Here is a 22964-nt window from a genome sequence, read left to right on the forward strand (position 1 = left end):
GATATACTAGCAGAGGCGGAGCAGAAATAAACTGGGATAGTTGGATGAGATGTGTCTAAAGCAGTAGTTTGCCATCTGCTCCTGCCCTTTTCATCTCAATCTCTGACATTTGATCGGTAATGAATTGCAGACAGACATGAACTGATACAGTGCAGGCTGCACCACTCACATAATCTGTTCTGTCCCCATCAGTGACCCGCTTGTAACACTACTCTTCTGTAACATCTTCTAGTGAAAAATTCTGGTAGCGGTTGATAGTTTCCATGCCCTTGTACCCCTCTCTGGTCCTCTGACCAAAGCCAGAACAAGAAGATAGTTGCCAGATCTGGCTGACTGGGCAGATCTGCTTGTCTGTCTCTACAGATTTTTTTAGTTACTTATGAAGGGTCAACTCTGAATACTGAAGGGTGTTCTTTTAGGGAACAACTGAGAGAAGACTATCAACTGTGATTTTAGGGAATAACTCCTCCTCATCCTTCATTTTTGGGAAACAGTAAGAAATTGCGTTGAGAAAGACAATACTGTATATTGCAAAAGAATTCTTGATAACATATCAATAATTCTGTATTTCCATGCTGACCTTTTCAATTCACATATTTCTTCATGTTTACTCTGCTAGTCTTTCCCTTAAGTGTAAAATATTTAGGTGAGTTGTGGATACAGACTAGACTGACGTGCTTTCTGTGCAGTTAGGATCTGGTTGCATGTAACTTCAGGGTTGCTTTCTCACATGTGGATTGAATTGAGGATGTCTAGTGGGAGTTTCAGGTCTTGGTTTTCTCATTGGAGGTCCTTCCATCAGGCAGGTCTGTTAAATGCTTGCTGGGTCCCTAGAGACACTTGATCTGTGTTTAAAGGGAAGCAGCTGAACCACAAGAAGATAGAAATGGCTGTGTACTCAAGCACTGTTGCTCTAAAGGGATCTTGCTGAAAGCCGTGCAAAGCTTGCATGGCAGTCTGGGTGCCTGGGGCTCTCCATGTGCTTCATCCCAGCAGAGATCTGTGTGATGCTCTTGCTTGCCTTTCTTGCTTTGAGAAAGATAAGTTGATGGCTTCAGGATGCTTTGAGCATGAACTGTGTTCAACTCTCCTGAGGCCCAGACCAGGAAAATCTCTGGAGGATTCCAAGCAGCACCTGCCTCCTGCTCCCCACTCCTCTTAAAGCTTCCCCAGCGGAGACATCCGCTCAGGGAGAGCAGGAAGTCCATAAATAAATAATTCCCTCTGTCTCTCCTGATCAGCCCAAGCAGCTGTGATTGCTCCTGAATGCCTAGGTTGCTTTCTTCTTAATGGCTTTTAAACCAATTTTGCCCTCATCTGATGACCCAGCTTCTCATACTAGTTTTAGAGGAACAATTTCTTCTTTTAGAGAGAGGGGTTTGGGGGATATTTATATAGTGTCAAGAGTTTTGGCTGGGTGAAATAGTACAGCAGTGCCAGTGAAGCCACAGTTCTCCTGTTCTCCCAGGCTGCCCCGCATCTTATTTTGACAAATCTCTGCAGAACACCTCTGTGGGTATTGCAGATAGCACTGACCCTTGCTTGAGAGCATTGGACACATGTGATGCTCATGGACATCCTACAAACACTTAATAACTCTTACACCACTCTAAGACACTACATTTTTGGGATGTATTTTGCTGTTGGGAGAGCTAATCACTGAGACATCTGAGTGCTTATCCTTTGCTCCACAGTGTGTGGGTAAAACTCTGGGTACATAAGTTAGGAGTGTAGGCTCTCACTTTTCAGTTCAGCTGATTTACAGCATTTCACTAATGGGCATTTGACAGCTTGATAAATATTTAGGCCTTATATTGTTTCTTTTGTACTTTGTATATATGAACTGTAGTAGATTAAAGAAAAAGTGCTCCTTAAATAGCAAGTGGATAGTCAAATCTAAATGTTCTTGGTTTATATCTGTGTCGGTTTGGACAAATTTGGAGAAAAATATCCTCTGATAGAAGGCAGGTTACAACCATCCCTCCCCCACCATGTTCGGGAAAAAGAAATTTTCCTTGGAGGAAAGTGAAAGAGATAAAAACTATTTATTTAACAAACACACAGGAAAAGGATAATAATGCTAAATAATAAAACCTCTCACTGTGGAGAGAAACCCGGGAAGATTTCAGAGTCCTTCTGTAGATGTGATCTCTCTCCTCCTCCTCGGAGCTGGGTCATGGGCCCACCTCCGGGGCCGCAGTGGAAACTTCTCCCGATGTGTTCTGATGTTGAAACAGTCCAAAAGACAAGAACGGAAAAACTGAAGTCCGAGGAAAACAAAGTTCAACTCTCCATCTCCCTCCGGAGAAAAGGAGCTGAAATCTGGCTGAAAAGCAAGAAGAGTGCTTCCTCCGCTCTTGCTGCTGCAGCAGGAGCAGAACACAGAGGAGTGTGTGTCTGTGTCCTTGAACAAGCTTTGAAAAGTTCACTTGTTTTTTTTTTCTCTCCCCCTCTTGGGCTCACTTTAAAGGCGCAGAAAGGCACAAAATTAATTTCTGGGCATAGAGCAGCAACAGGGGATACACATCATAGAGTCACCCCAAGACAGTATCCTAGTGCAACCCTTGGAGATATTTATTGCTCCTCTGATGGGTGTCATCTAGGTTTGTCTATAGAGAAGTATCAGCACTACTTCTACCAGCAGAACTTACCAGCCTGGCAGTAGGACATGCAAGGCATGTTCTGAACATCCTTACAGCACTGGTCAGGTATCCTGTGGGATATGTACTAGCAGAGCCTTGTGTTGTGTTGCAGGCTGATGCCCGTCATCTCCACAGTACCTTTGGAAGTAGCACTAGTCTGTCTGGGTGGAATGCAGCTGCCCTGCCTATGGTTACAATGCCAAATGGGCTGATTCAGCCCAAATGGTTGATGGGCAATGACTTACGTTTTTTGTTGGTGTTAACCATCCCCCTTGACCAGTCACTTTAATAAGTATCCTCATGAAATGAGCCTAGAAACAAAGTAGCATCTCAAGGCGGTACTGCTGTCTGGTACCTTCTATCTCATTAGCAAGGCAGGGCCCTCTGGGTGCTACATCATTGGTTTTTAGAAGGACCTCTGTTTCTGAAACAGTGACACTCTTTCCTTCCCAATTTCTTTCTGTCCTGTTTCTGTCTAACTTCTTGGTACTCTGGAAAAGCAATGGGTTTAACAAGGAGAATTGCTGTCCCCAGACTGTAGGGCTCCCAAGACAAACCTGGTAGCAACAACTTCTGGAAGTTATGCCACAAAAGCCTACCCTTTACTGGGTTCCTGACTGCAGTAGTTATGAAATACTGCCAAATGTTGAGATGTTGAGGGGCAAGGTCTAAAAGATGAGTTGAGTACTACTGAGTTCAGCTGACTGGAAATGTTTAGTAGAAGATGGCTATGTTCAACAGAGGAACAGAGAGGGGAGGCACTGGTAGTCTTTGATCACCACTAAAATAAAGGTGTTCAAGAGATTAGCAAAAAAAACAATACTGGATTTTCTTTTGTAAGCAATGTGGAGACCAAGGGGACCTGTTGCTAGGAGGCTGCAGCACCAAAGTCACCCTCCAACTGCGTAGGACTGAGATTTGAGTTTGCCTTAACAATGATACTGAAAAGTAATCCTTTCTACTGCTGCCATGGGAACGGTGAAGCTGGCAACACATGACTTTGAAGGATGAAGGCATTTTTGCTGAAATACAATGACACGTGTTCAAGTCTATCAGGAGAAGACTTTACTGCTGTCCACAACTTCCTCTGTGATGGGATCTCTGAGAAATTTTAAGACTTGTAACTCATTCAATAAGACCTTTTCAAAGACAACCAGGGGCTTGTACTTCCATGTCGGGGTCCCTTCCCCCTGCCATGTGGTCCTGGGAGAGGGGCCCTGGGGGGCAGACACGGGGTTTCCCTGCCCCTGGTCAGCCTCGTTCCCCGTTGGTTGGTTTGTGTTCCCCTGCACGGGCAAAGGACCCTCGGGTCCTGTGATTGAGGAGTTCCTCAGCAGATCCCGGCCATGCAGCTGGAGAAATAAACATCTCTGAAACATCTATCAAGAATCGGTCCATAGATATTTCTTTTCCACAGCCCTCCTTGTTTGATACATCGTGTTACAGTATCTGCACTGTAACAAATGGTGGATGATGCAGGCAGGATGATCCCTGATCCCTAAGCGGCTGATTTGTGAGTAAAGAAACTTTGGATTCCTCTTCTTGTTTTTGTTTTGCTATTCCATATCTAAACCATGGAGGAAACTGTGGAAAGACTCTTGGCTCTCAGAGCCACATATGGACATTTATCTTAAACTTGCAAAGATTCTTGAACAACGGTTTGTAAATTTTAGCTTAATTCTAGTTCAAAAGGAACTGAAACACTTCCTGGCATAGTTGTTTAAGAACTTTTTCTATGTTTCTTGGGATTTAATTCTTACCAAAGACTTTTGGAAGACCGTTTGGACACAGTTAATTTCTGAGTCAAAATATATGCCGATAGAAGAATATTTTCGTGAATATTATTTAATTACTGAGACTGTTGAGCAATGTCAGCTGTATCTTGGCGAAGGGAAGCGTGCCTCATAGTCCGTGCAACCCAGGCCATGTGGACCGAGCCCTCTCCGAGCAGCAGCGAGGCAGTTCCCACACGCAGTGGGAGCAGCGTGACCTGATGGTGCCTGTCCAGCCCCACACAGGGCGTGGTGGAGCGAGCTCTGCGAACACCCAACCAAGAGGGGTGGAGTGCAGGCAGCAGCTGCCATTGTTGGCTGTGGAGCGGAGCCGCATCCAGCCGAAACATGCGCTGGAGCAGGGCGCAGGGGCGTCATTGCTCAGGGGCCTGGCCGAGACATGGGTGCAGCACCTGGAAGCAGCGACGCACGGAGAACTGAGCGGCGCGGCCCAGCCTGGCCAGCCCGCGCAGCCCCGAATGCGGCCCTGGGAAGAGCGCACAGGCATGAGCAGCTCCAGCGGCCCTGGCAGCACCAGCAGCCCTGGCAATTCCAACATGGGAACGACCAAAAGCAAAAGAGAAAGCAAAAACGCAGCGGGACAGAAAACAGCAACCACTCGGAAAAAGGGAAAGATCACCATAGCTAAGGTTTTAGGAATAGCAAAATGGTATAATGTTAAACAAAATTATGGTTTTATAACAAGATGTGACAACCAGCAAGACATATTCATTCCTAGAACTGCTATTAAAAAGAATAACCCTGAAAAATGCATCCCAAGCTTGGGAGACGGAGAGGTGGTGGAATTCAAAATTGTACAAGGTAGAAAAGGGTTACGAGCAGCAGAGGTCACTGGGCCTGATGGTGTTCCTGTAAAAGGCAGTATATATGCTAAAAATCGTAGTCATGTTAGACAATATATCCATTATACGCCCCCCCTACAGTCTCCCTTTCCTAATATCACCTTTCCCTTTTACCCTATATCCTCTTACCCCCAGTGTATTCCCAATCCGTTTTTTCATCCATGGTTTCCCTCACAAAACCATACCTTTGCCAATTGTTTCCCCAAAAATCCCTTTCCAATGCCGAGTGGGAGATGAAAAGGGGGAGGAAAGAAATTAAACCCTCTCCTGCCTCAGTTTCCCCACAAAGCATGCTCAGAGTTCTGTCTCCCTTCTGTCAGCCTTAAGATGTTCCAGAGAATCTGTTTGGACATTTAAAGACACAGGAGGGTGGCTTATTTTGTTTTAAAACTGTTCTTGTTATACTTATCCAGTTGTTTTCAATGTTAAGTTTTAAATCTCTTTTTGTTAAAAATAAACAGGTGAAATGTCAGGGTTCCTCCCCCCCTGCCGTGGGGTCCTGGGAGAGGGGCCCTGGGGCGGGAGGCACAGGGCTTCCCGAGCCCCTGGTCAGCCTCGTTCCCCATTGGTTGTTTTGTGTTCCCCTACACAGGCAAGGGCCCTCGGGTCCCGTGATTGAGCAGTTCCTCGGCAGAGCCCCGGCCATGCGGCTGGGGAAATAAACATCTCTGAAACATCTAGCAAGAATCGGTCCATATATTTCTTTTCCACAGCCCTCCTTGTTTGATACATCGTGTTACAGTATCTGCACTGTAACACTTCCACACATGAGAGAGATCGCTGTCTTTTGGAATACATAGAGCTGCACAACAGAATTAGAACTGAGCTGGTGAAATTTCTCCTTCCCTTTGCATGGAAGAGCTTTTTTTCTGGTAACCAGCATCTGTCTCTTCATGACTGGCTGCTGTCTTGACACTGTATGTTCATATATTGTGTTGCTAAAGCAAACATGTTTATATGGTCCTGAGTTGCCCTGCCTGTGATGTTTTGTGGTATAAGCAAGGATTATTTTTCTTGGTTTTTTTCTCTTTATTTTTCGTAAATGTACAGCAAAAACTTCATCATTCATGATGTGTAGGCACAGTGTTTGAATGTTAATGACTTGTAGGACAGTGATTTCCTAATGCGTTTTACTTGAAGGTATCTGAATGTGATGCAGACGTATCTCATGATGGTACTCAAAAGTTAAAAGTATGTTAAGAAGCTTGGGACGGGTTTTGTTGGCAAAGTTGTCTAATCAAATAATCTGTCAAGCAATTTTCTCTTGTCCAACAAGTGAAATAAATGTTATTCAAGTAATACATAAACTCAAGAGGGAGCTGTGAAAAAAATCTGCATTGTTCTTCAAACACTCAAATTAGTACAGAACAAATCTTAAAAAAGGTCATGTACTTCACTGAGCTGTTTGGAGATTCAGAGCAGAGGAGAGTTGAGGTTGTTGTGCTGCTGATACAGCATATCAGAGTGAAGCTGGCCCATCATACGTAGCTCTAGCCAAAACCTGTAGTCCATTACTATTAGGAACTGGAGTATTCTGAGGCTGGAGAATGTGACCAGAAAAGCAGTCCTGATCATCTGATATCTCTGCTTTTTCCAGACAGAAACTATATCAAGTTTGCTAATGTCACTTGGGACCTGCAGGTTCATCTCACTGTTAAATACTTTTGTATAGATCCACTGTTGGTGAGCTCCTCTGTATTTGGCCTGGCTGACCTGGTAAAGTCAATAGTCTTCTATCAACTGTGCCCAGATGAGGACTGATGGAGGTTCCTGCAGGGAAAGGAAGGTCTTTAATCCTTGCTTTCTTCATCCCTTACACCCTAGGAAGAAAAGTCCTTTCACTGCTTTTCTTCTTTATAACCACCTACCTCATTTTCTAAAAGAACTCTGTTGCCTACCCAGAGAACCCAGAGAAGAGGAACCTGCGCACTTACCCAGTTTTTTGTCACATCATAATATTCAAACGGCAGCCACCTTATTGCTGTTGCTGGGAAATAATAATATCTTGCATGTGTTTCCATCACAGACTTGGAAACCTTCACCCTCACGGGCTAACCCTCAGCAAGCATACTTCCTTAACAGTAGTAACTCTGAAGCGTTTTGGTTAAGTCCCACTCCTTTTCTGGGTTGAGACACTTGACATTATCAATGCACACACCAAAAGTGTTTTCATTTTTGACATGCAGCATAATAGTAAGCAACTGTTATTTCTCCTGACAAGAAGATATTTCTTTTGATCAGTTCAGTGAGTAAGCTTATACTGTGAAAATTAGGGTCCTAGGGTGATTAGAATGGATGGGCTTAGAGTGCATAGGCTTGGAGAGGGACCCAGCTAATCATCTCCCCAAATCAGAGCAATGAACAAGCACCCCCTGTTCTACTGATCATCCTCCTTGGCCTTTTGCAATACAGGACTTGAAGCTGGTGTATTTGAAGCTAGTGTTATTTTAGGAAAGCTAAAGTTGAAAAGATGCTGTTTGACTTTATGTCCCATCTGACAGGATGAACTGCCATACTAGGAAGGCCATGCTTGTGATGGAGGATTTCCAACAGCTGAGCAGAGGTAAAGATTCTTTGATGCCCTGTGTTTTCTCCTTCCTCCCGGTAGCTGAGCAAATAGCCCAGCTGCTGCCCTGTGGATACCTAGGATCATGGATGGGGAAGGATTAATTTCTGCTTTGCTGCAACTGAAAGAGTATAGGAAATAGCAGTTACAGTGCTAGAAATTGTGTAGCTGTGAGTGTGAATAAAGATCACTTTCCAGTCAAGGTCCTGGCCATGTTCTCCCTGACCACAGTAGCCCAGCTGAGGGTTAGTGTATTACATCACAGAAGAAAAAATCACTAACAGGTCCAAATCTAGAGCTGGATCACAGCTCTTCATTGAAGTCTTCTAAGCCTACAAGATCAACCTACCTCTCTAAGTACCTGTCTTTTCTGAGGATGGTTTCTGTCCACTTAGTTAAACAAGAGTTAAGCAAAGACTGACTAAGGGGTAGGTTGCCAAAACATGAAAGAAAGATACACTGCTGTATTTCTGGGCAAGTAGCATAGAAGTTCTTATCAAATACCTCAGCTAACTGATGAGGCAAGAAAGAGCAGAAGGCATAATCTAAGCTATATCATTTCCTCCCCTATGTCTCTATATGTTTCTTATTACAAGTTCTTCCATAATCTGGAACAAAAGGTCTCTCTTCTGATTGCCTTTATTCTTTCCCATTTGGTAAAATACTCTGGCTCTTACTCTGATGCTCTGTTTTAATTTTACAAAAGTTAGACTTCCTTTGCCTGGTTTGTCTTTGTGCATGTGTGTCTCTGCAGTGAACTTTCATTTATGATGTAAGCAGGCACATGGTCTGCTCTAGAACTGAGTCCTGCTATTAACACTGCAAAGACAAAAATGGGTATAAAACCACACAAAACAGCATTGGCCCTACACAAAAAAAACCACAAAACAAAACAAAAGGTTATTAAAAGAAAGCCTTGACTTTTCATCGGCAATGTAGAGACTATGTTGGTCCTACCTCAGGGCTCCTAATGTCATTGTATCCAAGCACAGAACTTAAAGAAAGGTCACAGTTTTGGGACAGAGAATCCTCATTTAAAGCATGACAGTAAGGATTAAGACACTTGTATTCAGACTCTTGTGCTACAGATCTGCTCAGACTGATCTGGGGCAAGCCACATAACCTCTTTATGGTAGGATTTGGCCGTCTATAAGCTGTGAATTATAACACATTCTAACGACTAGGTAATGTTTGAAGTATATCTAAAGGATGTTCAGATGGGTGTTCATTGTTTGAAAATCCCAATGTGAAAACTATTCTCTGTTTAAATAGATGTTGAGCTTCATCATTATACCTTTAGATGGAAGCTTATTGTTTGCAAGGCCAATATGATTTTTTGGGAAAAAAAATCTATTGGAGTTTGGTAGAAGACATTGCTTTTGGTGGGGAGAACAAATTGTTGTGTTTGGGTGTAGTAAGAGAAAACAGAATAGAGCCCAAAATAAAGAAGACTGGTCTGTAAAAAGCCTACCAGGCATCAGGGACCTGTGTTCAGAGTACCTCAGTTTCTCTCTAGGGCTACTAGCCCTGCAAAGCAGAGGGATCAGGGCATGCAACACAGTGACTTGTGTGAAGTCAGGCAGTTCTATTGGCCTCAAAGGTGTGAAAGGCTTGTCTTCAGAATTCAACCCAATGACCCCTCTGTAACTTAAATGAGACAGAGGCTGGGAAAGATTTCTTGTCATCAAACTCCTCTTTTCCCAGCAGACAAGATAAAAAATTGTGTACACAAAACTGCTCTGCCCAGTTTAGGTCTCCTAATTATTATCTTTTTTGCCCTGTACAGACAGCATTTCACTCACTTGTGAAAATACAATAATAGAGCCTTCATAAAAGGGAAAAAATCCATCACAAACTCTGAAAGTAACTAGATTTCTTCCTCTTCTGCATTTTCCTTAGTAAAAAAAAAAAAAAAAAAAAAGGAAGCTTATCAACAAGTGAAATCAAGTTTGTTTGGCATGATTTCCAGGTTACTCCTATATTAGACCAAATGAAATTTCTGTCAATCAATCAGTCAACTTGCTGGAAAGTTGATCTTTATTCCATGATAAAAGTTTTTTTAAAAAATAAAAAAATAGTTTATCAAAACCGATTGGTCATTAAAGGCTGGGGAAAAGTCTTCAAATAAAGTCTCTATCCATTATATCTTGGAAGAGCCAGGAAAATTAGAGATATATCTCATATTTCTTTTCCTTTTCCATTCTTTTCCATTCTTTTCCTTTTCCATTATTTTCCTTTTCTCTCTCTCTTCTCTTCTCTTCTCTTCTCTTCTCTTCTCTTCTCTTCTCTTCTCTTCTCTCTTCTCTCTTCTCTCTTCTCTCTTCTCTCTTCTCTCTTCTCTCTTCTCTCTTCTCTCTTCTCTCTTCTCTCTTCTCTCTTCTCTCTTCTCTCTTCTCTCTCTTCTCTCTTCTCTCTCTTCTCTCTTCTCTCTTCTTCTCTCTTCTTCTCTCTTCTTCTCTCTTCTTCTCTCTTCTTCTCTCTTCTTCTCTCTTCTTCTCTCTTCTTCTCTCTTCTTCTCTCTTCCTCTCTCTTCCTCTCTCTTCCTCTCTCTTCCTCTCTCTTCCTCTCTCTTCCTCTCTCTTCTCTCTTCTCTCATTTCTTTTCTTTCCATATTGCATGTCTCAAAGAACTGATACTGCCTATCAGTCCATCAGCCTATAGTGCTCTGATTGTGATCTGTCCAAGGCTAACATTGATGGAACATTGTTGCTGTGCATTGGGACAATGTGTGAGCAGAACAGGTGACCTCAAAAGCCAGCGGCTGCCTTATGAAAGTCATCCCAAAGGGTACAGAGCACCTGTGGGTAAGCTCTGTTCGGAGGCCACAGACTGAGTTGGCCAGGATGGTTTCCTGCCCCTCTTGCAGTGAGAGAGCAGCAGTTCCAGGGGAGGATTTGGTCAGGGCAGCAAACAAAGGCTGTGCTCACAAACCAAGCCTAGTGCTTTTGTTGCATGTGGAGTTCTGCCTTGGGTTTACCCTAACAGAGTTCTTTTGCTTCCAGATCTACCAGCTTAATCTTACAGTCCTTTCTAACTTCATCCTGGAACTGTTTTAAAAACCACATGTATCTGAAGGATAGCCATGTTGAGATCAGTGTTTCCTTCTTTATTCTTTGGGGGAAGAGAAATTGGCTAAAGCTGTAAGAAGAGCTCAGCTGTGTGTGTTTGCAAAGGATGAAGCCTTCTGAGGTTCCATAATCAGCTTGCAGGACTCTTGTTCTCTTTCTCAGGGAATTCAGGTTAGCAGATCAAGCCCAGCCAGCAGACTGTTCCTTTCTATCCTTCTCAGAAAGGAAGGGTCAGACCTCTGCACAGCTTACTCCCAAGGCAGGGGAAGCTCAATTTGTCCATTTGCACTGGGTCAGAAGAGATTAATATTACATTTCTGCACCACTCTGCAAATGCCCACTTCACCCAGGTAGTCCTCTGTCAGCAACAGCCCATTTCCAGAGTACAAACCCACTATTGTACTGTTTATATCAGTTAATTCAGCCCTGTGGACCTTGTGCCAGGCAATCTCATGGCTCCCTGCTTGCCTCACCTCAGCCTGGATAAAAGTTAAAGAGCAAAACTAAAACATCAGCTATTGGGAGAGAAGAACCCGCCTGCCAAGCCATTCCCACTCTGGTCTCCCGTTCACTGAGAGCCAACACCAGAGCTAATCTTTGCCCAGTCAGGATACAGCCAGGGGGCACCTTTCTGAAGAAAATTGCTTTCTGTCAAAATCAGCTCACTGAAAACACCCTGACTGTTCTTGAACTGTAGTCTGCCCAGACCCTGACCCTGTGTGCTTCCTCCTGCCTCTCTTGCTAGTGTGCAACAGGAATCTTCTTTATGGGGCAACTAAGTCACCAGTCAGTCCTCTCTGGCCTCAGATTTCTGTTGGAAACACAATGGTGCTGGTTTTGTCCTTGCCTCTACTTGGTCAGGTGTTCTCCGATGTGGTTAGTGAGATTCCTTACAATCTTGGGCCCTCCTAATGCTAATGCCTTGCTAAAGCTTTTCTCTTGTCTCTTCAACATTTAAAGCATCTTAGAGTTTCTGCTCTGATGATATATCACTTAAGTGTACAAAGGTATATGTATATGTGTTTCATTTGTATTAATTCTGCGTCACAGAAAAATGTATAATATGAATTGTGCCACCTGCAACATTCAGGTAATCAGATTCTGCTGTACTCTCAAAACTGGATACGTCTTCTCTCTGTCTCCATTTTTTTTAAACTAACCTGTTTTCTGTCCTGTCTTCACGTATACCTTTTACCATAAAAGATCTCTGTCCTGACATTCTTTAAATATAGGTGATCAGAATCACAGAACTTGTCCTCACATGGCCTGGGGAGACATTGGGGCACACCATTAGTTTATATGCATTTGTTAGGATCTCTGGTAGCGAAGGTAGTTACACTGGCTTTGAATTTGGGCATTCCTCTTTTCTGAATATTCCCAAGTTTCTACAAATACTGATTGTATGAAAAGTTGTAGCTTAATTTATCCTGTGTTTATTGCTTATAGCTGAGCCACATTGAATTTTCTTTTATGCTGTATTACCCCCATCATCCAAAAAGCTCTAGTCTGCCCTTTGCTTCTCCTGGTGTTGTACATTGTTGCCTCAAATTACATTCTGAGTTTTATATTTAGAAATACCCTCCTAATTTCTACTTTTTAAAATTTTATTTGCCTGGCATAAGAGAACAAAGCTTTTATCCAGGTATAGTTGTATGTATTTTTTAGAAAGACCTCTGGTTTTCATCTACTTGTAAAGGATATATTTATATATTTGAGCAGCAAACATCTAAACATGAACTAGAAGCATAGGAGAGACACAAGTGAGGTTTGTGAGTGCAGTTTGAGAGGCAGAGAGTAGGTAGCAAGGGGCAAACAGACCCTTTAGTGAGTGACTCTGTGTGAGTTGGGTGTTCAGTGCAAGACTCTGTGTGGTAGGCATATGCCCGAGAGGTTCGTGTGCTTTTATGGAGAGGGACCTTCAGATAGGTGTTGGTGTGTGGCTGTAAATATGCAGTGCAATTGTGTGAGCGTGAAAACGTGTGCAGGAACTGTGAAAGCACACGGACTCTAGCAGCAGTCGGTACATATGCAGAGCTTTGAAAATGTGTCCTTCGTGAAATTAGTTGTGTGCAGCAGTTTTGATGTTTGTGAAGATTTCTGAGGGTCTGTAGCTATGTTTTTTGTGCCTTGGAATACGTGCTGTTATCCTGAATGTCTGATCTCACTGACTTATTGCAGTGTGGTTTCATAAACTGCACTGAAGTGATATCTGAATTACACTGCTCTGAAACGGGATTCGGGCGCTCTTCTGCACACGTTTGTGGGAACGGATATAGGTACGGGAAAACAGATTTCCGAGTGCCGCGATTAGGCTGTGCCGCGCTGAGACGCGGGTCTGTGCATGTGCACGAAGTGCGTGTTTGTGGAGTCGTGTGTTTGCATGTAACAGTGCCTGGGACACGCATGTTCCAGTGGCACGCTGGTGCCTTGTGCTGAGCATGTGGGCTGCTGCGCCCGCTGGCACGCCCGTGTAAATAGTGCACGGGGCACCCTTTACCTCAAGTTTTTGCATAACCCTAAACTCCGCAGCCGCTGTCCACGACTGACAGACCGGTGGGGAAGCGGGAAGCGGCGCGTGCGCTGCCGCTGCGATCGCTCCCGCGGCGGGACCGAGCCGGAGCTGCGCTCCCGTGTCACCCGTGTCACCCGCGCCGCCGGGCCAGGGGCAGCCCGGCTGCCGGCCCGCACTGAGCCCCGACTCCTCCGGCCCCGGACCGGGACGCCCCTTCCCGTCCCGGCGGAGCGCAGCCGTGCCGGGCCGGAGCTGCGCGGTGCCGCCGGCCGCGCTGCGGTGCCGGGTCCGTCGGCCCCCCCGGCCGTGCCTCCCCCAGCCGCCCTCCAAGCCCAGCCCCTGCGAGGGAGCCAATAGCCGCCCTGCCGTCTCCATCCGTCTCCCGGCGTTAAAGCTACAGCGGGGCTCGGGGCGGCGAAATCCCCCGTGGCCGTGTCCTGCGCGCTGCCCGCCTCCTGCCGCCGTCAGTGTGTCCGCACGCGGGTGCGGGTGCGGAGCGGAGCGGCGCTGCCTCCCGTCGCCCGCCCGCCGCCCCTGCCCCGCCGCCGGGCTCGGGCCGGCTCCTCTTCCCGGCGCTCCCCGCCCTCCCAGCCCGCTGCAGTTTAGTTGTTACCTTGTGTTTTTCTTTCTTTCTTTCTTTCTTCTTTTATTTTTTCTTTTTTTTTTTTTCTTCTAACCGGGAATGCTCAAACTGGACTGATGGACATTTCCGAGCTGTGCATCTCCGACCCGCTCGGCTACCACAACCAGTGAGTGTGCCGTGCCGGGACCGGGCGGGCCGGGGGCGGGCTGGGACCGGCGTTGCGTCCCGCTGCGGGTGGGATGGGGCAGCGACCCCGCAGTCCCGCTGCCTCCGTGCCGCAGAGCCGCCGCCGCCGCCCGCCCCCGCGGGGCCCCGCGTGTGCCGGGTGTCTCGGAGCGGCCGGCCGCGGGCAGGGCAGGGCAGGGCAGGGCAGGGCGCACCTCCGCGCCGGCAGGTGCGGCGGAGTCCGCGGAACAGCACTTGGCGGGGGGGGTAGGCGTGTTGGTGTGTTTCTTTCTTGCCGTGTAACTTCTCCCTCTAATGCTTCATCTCCTAGGAACAGGCAGCTAACAGTGAGTGCTGACAGTCCTTTCTGCGCAGTTTTACTTTCCGTCTGTCTAGGATTTTTATTAGATGAATTACAAGGTGCCTATAAAGAGATGTGCATATAAAATTATATGAAGCAGATCCACTAGAGCACTATCTTTTATTTCAAAAGTCTGTTTTTCATCTGAAATGCACTATGGAAATTCAAGTTCCCACAGACTACTGTTTTGGATAGCCTGCCCAGGGAAAGAGTGGAGTGAGTCGGAGGGCTGGCAAACAGACATCCCAAGCTGGGACTGGTAGCTCATACCTTAGCACCTGCTACTGCTCTTTGTATTCCGAAGTGGGCTGTGCCTGGTAATGCTGTGTTTAAAATCACTTTAGTGTGTTAAGGTTGGTTTGATCCTGTTGGGAAGTTAGGAAACAAGGCAAAACCTTTTCAGCATTTACATCCAGCTGACTGGAACAATTAATTTTAAATGCATTTCTCTGATAAATCTCACCCTGAGCAGACTCCCCTTTTGTGTGTTTGCATGTTAATCTGTGTGTCACCTATGCAGGTTTTGTGGTGTCATCAGAGGTGGGAATAAAGTAATTTTGCCTATAGAACACATTGTATTTAGTAGAATTAAGAACACATTGTATTTAGTAGAATTAAAATAATTAAAATCAAACAAATCATCCACAAATACCTCTATTTCCTCATTTCAGCTTTTATTTGTCTTTCTGTATCTTGTTTTCTGATAGTCCATCTGTCTTTACACTCATTTCTCTTTCCTTTAATCCCCAGCTTCCAGCAGTTTCATTAAAATGAGACTTAGTATTGTTAATAGAAATTAATAATCTAACCCATGTGATTTTCTTTTCCCCACTGGTGCTGCACTTGTGGCTGCTCCATTTTGAATTAAAAATAAACAAACAGTTTCTTAAGGGAAATGTATTCTGTATGCTGCTGGGCGTCTTAATATTAAGGCAAAAATAGAAGATGCATTTACCTTCATAAAAAAAAAAGAAAAGAATGAAATGCCACAATGAAAAGCTAGATCTTCATCACTTACTACATTGTCTCTTAACTTTTTCCTTTTATTTTTTTTACTTTTGGCATTGAGAAAAGGAACTCAAACAACATGAAAATAGTAAGAAGTAATCTGCATGTTGTGTTGCCATTCACCATTTTTACTTTTTCATGGGCTCTAAGTCAGCTCTCGAAAATGTCAAGTGCACCTTTCCCATATGCACAACTCCTTGGCTGCTGAGTAGACAGATGAAGGTGGCCCTGGGGGAAGTGCCACTGAGCCCCTATGGCTTTACAGCAGACAGAGAGTGCTGCTTTTTGAGATGAGAAACTGTTGGAGAGCTCTTTGTTTAAAGAGGTGCTTGGTTCTGTGTGCCAACTGACCTTCTCTTTAACATTGTCGAGGTTTGGTAAAATAGAGAAATATAATTTAAAATATTTAAACCCCAATTTTTTCAATTTTTTTAATTTAACGGAGTGCGACGGTGCAGAAAAGTCTAAAAAAAGTTGCTGAGAGAAGTAAGATGTGAGCAGCTTTAAAAATACAATATATAAAGGTATATGTGCAGTGTGTCAGGTACTGATTTGATTTACATTCTGGTTTTATTAAGACTAGATTTCACATTACATTCCTGTAGCTGAGGATGAGTTGGCCCAGTGTATATCTGTTTAACCATCTTTTTCTCCCACTGTAACACAATTACATTGTGAACATACAATGTAAATACAGGTGTCGTATTTGTGCCTGTATCCCTAACTAGCTGTGTAAGCATATTATTCTTACTGCACTGATTTACTGTTTTGACTGCTAGCTATTGAAATGATTTTAAGTTATTTTCTTTCCTTTTATTTTAATGCCACTTTTAATTCTGCGGATGGCATTTTTTAAACATTAAACCTTAAATTGGGAACAAATTTTAAAATATTGCAAACTGCTCCTTCTTGTTGAGTTGCTTGTTAAATTATAGGAAAAAATATGAGGAAGACTAAAATATTGCAAGAGAAGTGGATATGGTCACTCAATATATGATCCATACAGTTCCCTGGAAACTGTATTTTACCTCATAATTATTGAAACAGAGAGAATGAACAAGGCAAAGGAGAGGAGAGGTGACTCCTTTCACCTTGAAGTTTGATGAGATCTTAATTTTTGTAACAGTCAGACCCAAAAAGAATCTGAACAAAAACTAAGCAAAGGAATTCCTTGCCCCTAATTTGTTCTTCAGGTTTTGTGTTTATTTTCCTCAAGCAGTGAAAGTTCCCTTTCCATTGCCTGTGTGTACTGATCTAAGCAATTACACCAGGAACCTGTGGAAGTTCTGATTGGCAGGTTGTGTGGTTTTTCTCAGTGCAGAATCTTTCAGGGAGGGTAAGAAAATGCTTCTTCCTAATTTTGACCTTCTGTGCATGTATTCTAAGGCCATGTATGCATTTATTTTCTTACACAGAAATCCACTCTTTAGCAACCGCTTGCTACATTTTGGTACTGACCTCTGGGAGAATTGTTCCTGGGGTAGGCGATGCAGCTCCAAGGAAGAAGCTTTTGTATGAATTGGAATTTGTTTAAAGCATTTTGGAATTGGGAAATTAACAAAGGCAATGATTTGTACCTGCAGTTTGTCTCTCAGGTGAGGGCATATGGTGAGAATACATTAGTTAAACTGTACTGACAGCGTCTGTCTGCGGTACGGCAGGAAGGAATGCGTGTGCAGACACCACAAATGTACACTCTGCCATATAAAATATGTCACTGTAGTCACACACAAGCACATGTGTGCATCTGGAAATATTTTTTTGTAGGTAAACACATGTGCATATGTATGGTCATATGGAGCATTGGTGTTGTATCTCTCTCATATGCAAACCTAAGGCTGTTTCAGAGGAGAGTACAATACAGCATTTTTACTTTTCTGTATTAATTTCCAAATATCAGAGAATTTGTTTTCTGCCTCATTATAGGCAGAAAACTGCCATTTCTGCCACTAGAAATGTTGATAGCACTACAAAATTGCCATTTCTGTTTCTAATTAATATTCTACATGACAGACAGAAACTGACCAAGGAGCCATTATGAAGGTAAAATAAAAATCATTGGCAAATGAGAGCATCCTGCCAGATGATATGTCTCTTACACTGTTTCCTCTGATGTACAAGAAAGGCATGTGAGTCACTGATGTAATAAAAATAAAAAATATTTTATGAACAGAAGGAAAAGGTTGAAAGGAATAAATTACATATTTGATAGAGAGATGGAAAGGTATAGTGTTGGAATTTTAAGGCAATGAAGGAGCAAATTCCAGATCTTGCGGCAGAGAATTAACAAAGTTGCTGTCACTGACTCTAATGCGCAGACTGAAGTAATGTGACTTGATTTCAGAGGTTACTGGAAATCTCAATATTCTGTGAATGGGAGGAAATCTGAGTCAGAGAATCTGAATGCAACTGTCTGCTCTGAATATATCTCAGAGGCTGGGACTGGGAGGAGTTGTTAATTGGAGAGAATAGGATGGAGTTGTTTGTTTTGTTGACAGAATAAATTGAAAAACCTCTATAAGGAATTGGTGTAGTTACTGGGTTTCTGACAAGGTTCCCATCATAAAATGGGGTCTACTACACTAAGCTTAGTGAGCGCGGAGCTGATGAGGAAATCGGTACCTTTAAAATATTTGTATTAAGTTTTCCCTCCTCTTCTATTTCCACTTGTAAAAGTAAACATGATCTAATCATTATCAATTATTGAGAAATATGGAAAGATCAATATATTTAAAAAATAGGATTTTTTCATTGTATTGATTTGAAGTAATCAATAAATATTGCATTTAGCCTGAGAGAGGAAAGACTTTGGAGAGATTGCATCAGAGAAAGTTGCTGTGATAGAGATTTCACATCCCGTTTTCTTCCTCTCCAAGAGAATGTTGCTCTACTCTCTGTGCCCTTTCCGCTGTTATTTCCCAGCCCTGTTTCTGCACTGTCACTACAGCTCTGAATTTCATGTTGTTTGAAAATACCTGTATTCTTCAAATTATTTCAGTTCAGTAAGAAGTTTTGTGCATTGTGTCAGTGGGTGTCTTAACAAAATTTTCCAGGGCTTAAAGAATACAAATTCTCATAGGGAACAGAAACAGGGAGAAGGTAAAAGGTTTAAACCTGAGTGTAGATGAAATTTACGGGTTCTGTCAGGAGCAAGGTAGAACTTCTCCAAAGTGTTTAAAATGTCTAAGAGAGATTTAATTAAGGAAAGAAATAGTAAAAGAAGCAAAAAGTAGTGACAAATCTTGAATATAAAAGCCAAAATCCTTTCCCCAACTTCTTATTCCAACTTGTGCTCCTTGGTTTAGGAGTTGCGGATCACAGTGCTGCACATCCCCAATTCCAGTGCAGACTGCATACAGTAGGAAATTCTTCCCAGTCAGACCTGTCCTTTATTCTGTGGAGCTCCTGGCAGTAACATTACAGCCAGGGAGCACAACAGAATTTTTAGTCTGTGCAGTGTGAGCAAGTAAATACAGCATCTGCCCAGAACCCAGCAGTGAGCTTCTTAGGTAATGCCGCTCTAGAAACTGGGGGGAAAAAGGGAGAAAGATCAGAGTTTCCATGACAAACTATGAATCAGAATAGTTGTTTGTTTAGTGAAGGGACTTAATAAAGAAGATATTAGCAGTACATGGTTATGGTGACCTTGCCAAAAAATAAAGGAAACACTTGATTTCTTTCTGTCTTTGCTGCATTTAAGTTTTACTGCATTTGAGGTTTGAATGTAGTCATTTCTATGTAGCTTGCATGTATAAAGTGCCTTGTGCCTGTCATTGAGAACAGAACACAATTTAGTACTTTTTTTAGTAATAGCCATTGACCTGGCAAGTTTTACTTCTTAGGAATTAAATTGTAATAACTTACTCTTTGCATTTGTTTCCATCCTTTTTATGCTGCCTCTCTCTAAAGCTTTGCCCTGTCTCTTCAGAGAAATAGAAATGCCCACAAAAAAATGATGCTTGCAGCTGGAGCACAGTGCACTTTGATTCTTCCAGTGCTTGAGAGTCTGGCTGCTGGCAGTGACTGTCCGTGAGGAGAAACATGTCTGCTCAAGGTGGAACGCACTGTATAATAATATATTTGTCATGTTTGTAATTGCAAATGTAATTAGCAAACAAGCTCTGGGGGATTGAGGACTTGAAACTTTCACTGCACATCATTTGACCCTATCTTGACTGGACCGGAGCTTATATGTCACTGTTAACCCTCGCTGTTCTTGCAGAGAAATGCTCCTTCTAATGTGACTGCTGCTAAGTTTCCTGTCTTATTCCTCACCCCCGCCCCCCCCCCCCCCCCCCCTTTTTTTTTGGCTATGAGCAGTATCGTACCTGTATTTGCTTATACCTTCTTTTATTCTGATAGCAAGTGCTTATGTTCCTCCTGTGACACATGCACTAATATTTCCCCTCCTAGCACTTCTGACACAGCCTGGAAAGCATTCTGCAATGCCCTTTGTGAAGAGCGCTGTGTACCAGTAAGTGCTTTTGCATACTGAGCTGTTCAGTGCATTCCTATCACCACAGGCAACGTTACTACTCAGTGCCCCTTGCACTTCACAGAGACAACTTGCGAAAAGCAGGTGGCAAGCTGTTATCACACAACCTGCGATGGCTCTCTGTCCCTGCTGAGATGGAATTTTCTTGCACTCCCTTTCTGAATGGGGGAGGAATAAATATCTAACAAATCCTATTCATTTTATGGAATCCTGGCAAATCTCAGTCTAGTCACCCTTAGGATGACTTTTTTGTCCTACAAAAGATATTCCTGATCCATACGGATTTGGCGAACAACACAGAATCAGTTCAAAAAGTCACAAACTTATGTGTGCATAGGAAGCAGAAAGGGGCTACTTCACTTTTTCATATTAATCATCTCTTTTTTGTTTTCAAGATAAGACTGAAATTGCAATAAAATTTGTGATAGGACTGTTCCTGTTTTGGACAGAGCTCTATTTATTCTTGCATTTTTGTGTATGTGAAAGGAAACCAGTTAAATATAGGGAGGGGTGGCCTTTTTTATACAATTTTTTGTCATGACGGTAAGGACATCTCTCAAATATTGCACCCTGTTGAAGGCCTGGAAGGAAAAGGAAACCTATTCTAGTTTCTTCTTGGTAGGATAAGAGCGTTTGATGAAAACCCCTTCTTTCTGTCCAAATTTTCCTTTTCCATTCCTGCTTTGTGTTTGATTTACCATGTATTTTAATAAAGATCATGTATTTTTCTTAAATTAACATAGCCTATAATGTGGGTGATGGTAGTGGGACCTCCACCTTAGAGTATCCTGCGTAACAGGAGAAAATTTCTTACAGCACCTTTTGTTTTGAATTGATTATCTGTATCTTACTGCAGATGTTTTTACATGAAGATTTCTTCTTGCTGTATGTCTGCCGGTCTGAACGGCCGTTTGTACATACGGCTTATTAAGAAGTGTTATTTTCCAGGTTTTTTCCCCTTTTTCTCATGTCACTTTAAAGTTCCCTTTTGTAATAATGGCCCTCAGTCTCCGGTGATGGAGCCGTCACTGTGAACAATGCTGGTGAGTGTATTGTCTCGCTGTCCTTTCACTCAAGACAAAGGTCAAAAGAACAGCTTTAAAAAAATGTTCAATTCTCCTGTTATGACTTTGCATATGAAGATGATAATTTTAAGGATGTATAAGCGCTTGTGTGAAAATAAAACAGAAATAGGATTTTCTGTCAGTGTCCGCAAGTACTTTTTATAATGTACTGACATGAATGATTACAAACCAAATTTCTCACTGAGATTTACATCATTTTCCGTATTAAAAAATTAAAGAGCTGAAGGACACTAAAGAATTATTCTTCAACAGATTTTGTTTTTCCAGAGTCTTCTGTATTGTTTTTGTTCAGTTAAACTGACAAGTTTCTATTTCTCAAACATACTTGTTTCATGATTTAAGAAATTACACTTATCTAGATGAGTTTTTCACAGATGTGGCAACATAGCGGTGGAGAACATGGGACGTTACTGATTTCGGGGATTTGGTTTAAAATTTATTTTTAGCGCACACAACCAAAATTAACCGATACACATTTTCAGGGTATACGTTTTCTACATGCTTCACTTATAATTTTAAAAACAATTTATATTTACACATTAATTTTAAGGACTTGCTGTCATTTTATTTTTCTTTGTTTCTGGACCATGTATGGCATGTGATTGCCATCTAGTTTTAACAGTTCAGAAAGTGTTGTAGAGGAAGAGTGATTTAATTCTTTAGAACACATAAATTCAGTCCTGCTTCAGTTCCTTTTCAGACATATATGATGTTGCTTCTGCTTTTATCCTTAAGAGTTTAATTCAGTTTCCTAATAGTTTTTGTATTTCTGTTGATAAGGGTTTTTTGGGGGGGTTTTTTGGTCATTTTTGCAGGCTAAGGGGGTAATGGTACAGGGAGACGCTGAAAAAATTCTAAAATCATTGGTGCCTATTGCCTGACACTCTACAGTAGGCAATTTTTGTTATCAGATTAGTCAGTAATGCAAAGGTACCTGGCTGGATCAGGGCTCTCCGTACACCTGTGTCAAACAGCGGCTTCGAGCAGTGATGTGCAGCCTGACCAGGGACTGCAGGAGGGAGGAGGCCACAGCTGTCTGGTACAATCCCGACTCACCTTCACAGCCAAGGAAATCCCAACACAGGAACTTGCATTGTGGTGCTTGGGAGTTGTGGAGGATGATGACTTTACCTGCTGTGGGTTCTCTTTGCCTTAATAGGTTGTAGCAAATATGACTTTATGAAGATGATGTTTAAGTGTATCACACATTCATAGGTGTTATTTTTCATAGATGATGCCAGATGCATCTCCTTTGGAATAATTGGTACAAGTTGTGTAGGGGCACCAAGCACACTGTGGAGGACTAGGATGTGCCAAAGTAGGACAGAAAAGAGTTATCTTGCATACAGAGGTATGTGAGTGCATGGATGGATGTCTGTCAGGGGTGTGTGTATGCACTTAATTTTACATAATCGTGTGCACACTATGATTTAACAGAACACATGTATATAAAAAACTATATAGTTTTATATATAATCAAGTGTTCATTTGATATTGCATAGTGTACTTTTTCACTCATCCATCCAATGTCTCTTTGGATGCATACGCAAGACTTTCTGCATGTGGTTAGGTATTTCTGTGTGTATTAGTGTGTAAATGAATAAATGAAAAAGCAATAAGGATAGGATGTCTGTCTTCATCACAAGGCTGTTCCTAGTCTTTATTAATTCAAGCTTGTAAATCTGTTCATGGCCTTACATAGAAGGTGTTTAGTAAATGTAAAATGCTGTACAAATACACCATATAGAACATTTGTGCTGAAAAAACTGGGTGTTTCTCTGGGAATATATATTATTATGGATTATATAGGATTAGGTGCTGCTAAATAACTACAGTTAGATCTT

General features: G+C 42.7%; 1 protein-coding gene across 4 annotated transcripts in view; it reads left to right on the plus strand.

Annotated features, from left to right (window-relative positions):
• Positions 1-22964, plus strand: part of ESRRB (estrogen related receptor beta) — a 136696-nt gene that overhangs the window by 39247 nt on the left and 74485 nt on the right. The window contains exon 2 of one of the 4 annotated variants that reach the window (XM_069017940.1): positions 7779-7840. The exons of the other annotated variants lie outside the window; for them this stretch is intronic. The gene's annotated coding sequence lies outside the window, so the exon portion shown is untranslated. The remainder of the gene's footprint in view (positions 1-7778; positions 7841-22964) is intronic. 4 annotated transcript variants of the gene reach the window in all.

The sequence above is a fragment of the Aphelocoma coerulescens genome, chromosome 5, assembly GCF_041296385.1.
Source record: "Aphelocoma coerulescens isolate FSJ_1873_10779 chromosome 5, UR_Acoe_1.0, whole genome shotgun sequence".
Taxonomy (NCBI): Eukaryota; Metazoa; Chordata; class Aves; order Passeriformes; family Corvidae; genus Aphelocoma; species Aphelocoma coerulescens.